Source organism: Sminthopsis crassicaudata, chromosome 2, assembly GCF_048593235.1.
Source record: "Sminthopsis crassicaudata isolate SCR6 chromosome 2, ASM4859323v1, whole genome shotgun sequence".
Classification (NCBI taxonomy): Eukaryota; Metazoa; Chordata; class Mammalia; order Dasyuromorphia; family Dasyuridae; genus Sminthopsis; species Sminthopsis crassicaudata.
In genome coordinates, this window is record NC_133618.1 from 679,468,946 (window position 1) to 679,476,276 (window position 7,331).

Consider the following 7,331-nt stretch of genomic DNA (forward strand, 5'->3'; position numbering starts at 1 on the left):
ACAACATGAACACCCTGATGGATATAATCCAAACTCTGTATGGGGTAAATCTCAGAGGCAAGGCGCTAAGCAGGGGCCGACATAGAGCGGGCACTGACGAATGACTGGTAAGAAATGGGATCTCTGCTGAGATGCGTCATGAGCCGGAGAAGTCAGCTGGAAGCTATAAAGAGAGAGAGCATTCCAGGCACGGGGGACAGCCAGTGTCATGCATGGGGAAGAAGAGGGAGACCAGTAGCTACAGAAAAGTCAAAAGTCTTCAGTTCAGAAAACACTTTTGAGGCTCCTTTGAATTTACCATTTCTAATGCCATAATATCACACAACTTTTTTTAAATTATCAAATCTACTTTAATGAAGATATAGAAACAATCGTTAACAAATAACACTTAGGATTAAGTTTAGAATGAGTTCTTCTTGAAGCTTTCTCCATGCTCCTACTTAGTGGGACCATCCATAACTGTCTCTTTGTCTTGAGGTGACTGTGTTTCTAACATGACATTTTCCTAAGAATAAAATCTCCAAGGCAGAATAGTGCTAGGAAGGAAGAAATCCATGTGACCAGGGTTGCCCACACATCCCCGAAGGTCCCCAGACTCGATATGAGTGATTGTTTTCAACACAAAAGTTCATATGATACGTCACAAAGAAGCTGCTGCTCAAGACAGACAACAGTTATGGGTCCTGGCTTAGACTAGCTGACCCAGAGAAAGATTCTTTCAGAGTCTCCACCCAAGAGTTCAATGGATATTCCGTTTCCCAGGAGTCTGGAGTGTAGGGCCACAGGCTGTTTAGTACCCATTCCTGTTTCTAGATAGGCCCAATTCTGAGCTGGAAAAGTGAAAGGTGTAAGTCAGGCATTCCTCCAGAAGAACAGAAGACTTCAAATCCTTGAGTTCCTATTTCTCTGACTGAACTTCTGGCACCTTATTAATCTTGGCAAAAATCTGGTTGATTTCCATAAACGTCTTAGCCTTGGTCTCTGGGATGATGCAGTACGTATAAATTGTGGTAAGGAGACATATCACAGCAAAGATGATGAAGCTGTAGGCCCCGAGACCCTCCTGAATGAATGGAAAGGTCAGTCCCACGACGAAGTTGGAGAACCAATGGACAGTGCCTCCGACCATGAATGCAGCTGGCCGGGAGGACTGCAGGAAGATTTCAGTGATGATCAATGAAGGAATGGGACTAGGCCCAATAGCATGACCCACGACATAGGTGAACACACACGCAATGCTGACGTAAGGCATACCAGTCACAGTGTTCTGAAGTGAGAGGGCCGTTGTTAACACGATGCACGCCAGGCAGCAGACACTGAAGCCAATCAGGATGAGCAACTTCCTCCCTAGGAGCTCCACAATGAACACAGCTAAGATGGTTATCACCACGTTGATTGCACCTGTCCCCACTGTGACATACTGAACATCATTTTCAGCCACTCCCGCTTCCCTGTAGATCTGGTCCGCATAGTAGTAGACCGCATTGACTCCGGAGAGTTGCTGTCCCGCCATTAGGATGATAATGGAAATGAGCTGCCATCTGAGTGGCTTTGTGGTAAAGAGTTTCAGCACGGATACTCTGCCTGCGGCCTTCTCCATCTCATGCTCCATATGGATCTCCTCCACCTCAGCCTCAACATTATCAGAGTCTCTCAGTTTCTTTAAAGCTTTTTGGGCTCCTTCTTCATCTCCTTTCTGAATCAAGGTGTACCGGGGACTCTCTGGGAAGAAGGGCAGCAAGAGCAGCTGCAGAGCTGCGGGGATCCCAGTCAACCCGAGAAGAATCGGCCATCCTTCTTCATTGGCGAGGATGCTCCGAAGACCAAAGATCTGGGCTACGAGGATTCCAATGGTAATGAATAGCTGCGGGACCACACCAATGGCCCCTCTCAGGTTTTTGGGGGCCAACTCTCCCAAGTACATGGGGACCACATTGGAGGACAGACCTGCACATATTCCCACTACAATTCGGGAAAAGATGATCAACTCATAGGACCGGGCCTCTTTGCTGCATCCCATCAAAATGGCAGGGACGATAGAAAATATGTTGTTGATCAGCAAAGTTCCCTTCCTACCACATTTATTCACCATCGGGGCAACCATGAGTGACCCAAGTAAGCCTCCTAGAGGAAACATGGACACCGAGATAGACCACAGCAGAGTCAAGACTGTACTGCCCATATATTCCGAAGTCCTTTCATAGTAAGTTTGGTTGTAAAAGTCTTGCATGATCTCTGAGGGAGAGTTGATAACAGCAACATTGTACCCATACTGGAAAGATGATCCAAAGGCAGCAACCAATGTGGCTAGCCCCAAGATGAGTGTGAGCCTCCCTTCTGTCTTGGCTGGTTCAGAATTTTCCATCGTTCTTCCAGAATATCACATAACTAAAAAAAACAAACAAACAAACAAACAAAAAAAACAAGAAACACATTTTTGACATGGCCAGTATGGAAATTTGTTTTGCTTGACTTTGCATTTTTTTTTTCTTTCTGAGGCTGGAGTTAAGTGACTTGCCCAGGGTCACACAGCTAGGAAGTGTTAAGTGTCTAAGACCAGATTTGAACTCAGATCTTCCTGAATTCAAGGCTGGTGCTCTCTCCACTGCGCCACCTAGCTGCCCCCGACTTTGCATTTTTTTTAACAATTTTTTTTTTTTTCCCTTGGGGAGATGGGAGGGGAGAAGCAAATAAATGCTTGTTAGTTGAAAAAAATCAAATTCTATTACCTTCATATACCAGAATTTTCATATCCATTTCCTAATTGATGAATAGTACCAACCTGTCTCTTTGAGACTTATATCATAGGGGATAGCTAGGGGGCGCAGTGGATAGAGCACCAGCCCTGAATTCAGGAGGACCCGAGTTCAAATCTGGTCTCAGACACTTCACACTTCCTGGCTGTGTGACCCTGGGCAAGTCACTTAACCCCAGCCTCAGAAAAAGGAAAAAAAAAAGTGACTTATTTCATAGAAGTTCCCCTTTCCTACCCCACACTCCACATCCGCTGCCCAATTTTCTGTTCCTTGACATTCCATCTTCCTCATCTGTGACACTGAACAGGCTGAACATAGGTCCCTATGCTTGGAACTGTCTCCTTCACCTCTGCCTCATAGAAGTCTTAGCGTTTCTAATTCTCATCCATTATATCTATCAGTAGCATGGGCTTTTTCTACCCAGAAATCTTTTTTTCCTTCCTTAACTGTGTATCTATGGGAAGTTCTTGGCAGATTGTCCATCCTGCGAGGGCCACTCATCTTCAGATAACCAATTAATTCCTGTCTGGCACAGTGCATCACATCCCACAGATACTTAACACTTTTTTTTAGGTGTTGAGTTAAAAGGACTAGCTGATTTTCTTTTTGGAGAAGACATGTGATTTCACTGGTGTTGAGAACTGTGGACAAGGAAATTCTCTCGTGTGGTACGGCAAATCCAATTCAAAAACACTCAGAGAAATCAAAGTGAAGAATAGAAATTTAATTAGATCTCATGGAAAAGGACGTCCACTCACCGGGGTCTCCAGTAAAAAGGGAGGTCAACCCCGACAGAAGTCAGAGGCGATTATATAGTCACAAACCACAAGAATCCATGACAACCCCCCTTCAACAGTTAATTTTCTCGTTCATGGAAGTCGCAGGGGTGTGTTAAATTTCAATCAGGTCCATATGGTTGACCCAAACTTTATGAAGGTCAATTTTACTGTTTACAGGTGTGTTTTTCTAAGCTTATGGGTTTATAGTGGTCAGTTTCTCAAGGTTTACAACTATTTACTTGAGCTGGTATGAGCATTCTATTATAAACTTTGTACAAAGAATTTTATTTTCCAAACCCATCAGATGTTCATAAACTAAATTCAGGTCATAGGTTCAATTTACCTTTGTTAATAATTTTATGAGAAGTCACATAATCCCTCACAGTAAGGAGATTTGTTTAGGGGTAAGTAATCCATTAAGCTAGAATAACCAAGGAGACTTAGTTTCCCTCAGACAAAATAGAGATTAGCCAATTTATAAAAATTTCAGAATATCTCCAGGCCATTTAATAGATTCTTCTCTAAGTAGCTAAGTAAAGGTCCAAAAGATCACCTCAGATATTTCTGCTAGAAAAGCAAGTCTTTTGTTCTCCTTCCCAGGGCATTCATGATTAACAGACCTTTGTAATTGGGGTCTGGAATTATCAAGTGATTATTCTGAGAAGTCCTCAGTTTCCCGTTACATTCATTCTATCAAGCATATATGACCTTCCATTTTATTCTACTGGAGAGCTCTCCAAAGTCCTGAAGGATTTTTCTCTTGCCAGGCTCCTGGAGTCAGTTTGTGGAATAGGCAGGGTTAAGCCCAGGCCCTGACAAGTTGGTTGGCTCTTGCATTATTAAGCATTATTCCTTTTGGCGTTTGCTTCTTGGACAAGTCAGTGTGAAGCATGTTTATGATACCGCACTGAACGATGTGACTGCTCTGTTGTCTCATGTCTAATATTTGACCACGTGACTTTTTATTCAGGTCCTTCTATCATTAACTAGGGCTAATGCCTCTTTGTCAAGTTCATTTTCATTTCCGAGCATGAGCTCTGCAAGCCAACATCCTGATTTTACAGAGCTCCCAGCCCACCTAGCCGAGCCATCCTCCCAGCACTGGAGCCTTATGCTATTCATTAAGGTGTTAATGTGGATGAGAAACGGCTATTTCAATGGTCTGATGAAATTATTTCATGTTGGTGAGGAAAGCTCAGGAAAGGGGAGTGAAGGCTATACCATTGAGCACGCTGGAAGAATAGGTGGTGGCAGAAAATTTAAAAAAAGAGCATGAGGCTGATGCAAGCTAAAGGGACTTTAGGGTGTAATATAATTTAGAAGCAGCCAGTTTACTGGGAAGCCTCCGCTCCAAATGTGCTTCTCCCAGGCTAATGGCGTCACAGACTCCTGCCTCCACTAAGCTCTCAGCTCTGATTAGAGTATTCAAGCACGTCCCCCCCAGAAGCAGGTCAAGCAATTACCGGGACAGAGACAGAAGCCCGATCAAATTAAGCAGATGTTTAGGTTGTGCAGATAATCAATATCAGCAGTGTCAGAATAAGAGGCAGGCCTGGCAAGTGAATTTGGAGCACAGGCCTTTTGGGCTAGCGGGAGCCCTGGGTGTAGCTGCAGGGGATGAGTCCTCCTCATCTCACAGAGACTTTGCTTGCTTTTGCTGTGATGTTTACAAAGTGCTTCCTCAGTCTTCCCATGTACACAGGCCCTGGCTTGGTTCCCAAGTAATTTATCATAAAAATTTGAGAAATCATGAAGTAATGAGGGCTCTCTTTCTCTGAGAGTCCCACTCCAAGATGAGTAATTTCCAGACAGAGAAAATTAGGGTAGATGAAGAAATTGGCTATACTGGAGGTCCAGTGGGCTCTATCTTTGTTATTCCAGAGGCACAAATGGAAAGTATGAAGGGAGATGACTTGTATCTGCTATGTAAATAATGAACAAGTTGACTTTATGGTCTTTATGTTTAATGAAAATCATCCCAAAGTGTAATGGGTTGCTTAGAGAAATGGCCAGTTTTCCTTTAAGGAGGTATTCAAATTACTGTGCTAATCATTGGAAATGCAAGTGCAAGTTGAAAAGAAAATAAGTCTTTTGTTTTAAGGAGATTAAATCTAATGGTGGACACAACATATAAAAGGGAGAAGAAGCAGAGATGGCAGGGAGACGATGGGGGCAGGAAGAGGCATAAAGTCCCAAAATCAGGATTGCACTTAAATATCTGGCTGCCTTGAACATCTTAAAATAGAGGTTCTTTGAGGAGGAAGAGGCTGTAAGAAGTGGAGGGTACTTGGAGCTTCATCCAGGGATGAAGTGAATTTCCAGGATGAAGTCTTTTCTGTGACATCCAGGGTTGAGAAAGGGATGGAGAGGAAAGAAATCTTCCAAGAAGACTGGAGGACCATTCATCATTACCTGTGTTGTCAGGAGAATTTGTGTTTAGCCCTCAAAAAATGTGGATTTTTCTAATTGCATGGGGCAGTGATGACCCCAGCCTCGACATCTAGCTCAGTAAATACATTGATGCCCATTTCACAGCTGAGAACACTGAGTTTGAAAGAGCTTAATTTACTTGAGTAAGGCCTCATGGTCAGTGGATCTTGGAGTAAGTATTTAAACCCAGGGCTATAGAGGACAAGCTCAAAGTTTGCTGACACTGGTTTGCCAGGACCTTCCTCTTGACCTGTTGATGTCATAAATGTTTCCAGATCAACCAGACCCAAAGCTCCATGTCTTGGGGCACCTCAATGAACCCTGGCTTTTGAAATGCCGGTTTTGTATTTCCTGACTTGTTTTGAAAGCCATGGATGGCTTTGAGAAATTTTCAAGTTCTCCATACAGAGATTTACTTTTACATCTTTGCTGTAACAATGGATTCCCCAGCTTTTATATCAAGTCAGTTTTGTGCCTGCGTGGAACACATTTTACTACATCCCACAAATTCTTCCTGAATTTCCTCCTATCAAAATGAATCTAAAGCCGCTTTTCTCCCGGCTCTCAATTGATCTTGACACGGGTTTTGAGAAGTGGTTTACCCTGCTCGGCAAAGAACTTTCCATCTATTTGTGTGACCAGTTCTGCTTCTGTCTCTTCATTTCTTCTATGTCTCTACCAATTTCAATTCTTCATCTGCAGGGAAACTATTCACATTCAGACCAAGAAACTGCCTAGCCCATCTTGTTTCCTTCAGTTCCCATGTATAGTCTTATGCTTGATTTAGGGAGTCAAGCAATTGGGGGAAAAACTCTCTGGACTGAAGTGAAATACTTTCCCCCATAACAAGCAGCTCTCAACTCCTTACCTTGATGGATGTGAATGTGTTATTTGTCACTGGAGAGCCACAGTGTCACTTAAGAGCGGGCCCACAGGTGAGTATAGAAAAACAGTATTGCCAAGGAGTTTCCGTGGAAATCCAGACAATCTCCTTAAACATTCCTTTCTCTCCATATGTAACGGAATGGACATTCTGGAATACGCCACATTACAACAGTAATAGTAATAATAGTTAGCATTCGCGTATGCTGTAGGGTATACAAAATGCTTTTCAAATATTATCTCCTTTGATTCTCATAACTCTGGGAGCTAGGTATTATTATTATTATTATTTATTTACTTATTTTTTTTTAGCATTTTATGTTAGCTATACCCCTAGCATGACAAGGAAGCATTAATTAATTTAATTAGTATTTGGCTTTTTTGGGGGGGGCACAAAATTTTAAATGTTCTTTTCAGAATTTGGCAATGGCAATATACACAATAATCCTTTGTTTCTGGGAGCCCATGGATATGGAATTCACTC

The 7,331-nt window shown here is 42.8% G+C and overlaps 1 pseudogene; it reads right to left on the bottom strand.

The window, feature by feature from the left end:
* Positions 1–326: 326 nt before the first annotated feature.
* Positions 327–6,954, bottom strand: LOC141559101 (solute carrier family 2, facilitated glucose transporter member 5 pseudogene; annotated as a pseudogene).
* Between the last annotated feature and the right edge of the window lie 377 nt (positions 6,955–7,331).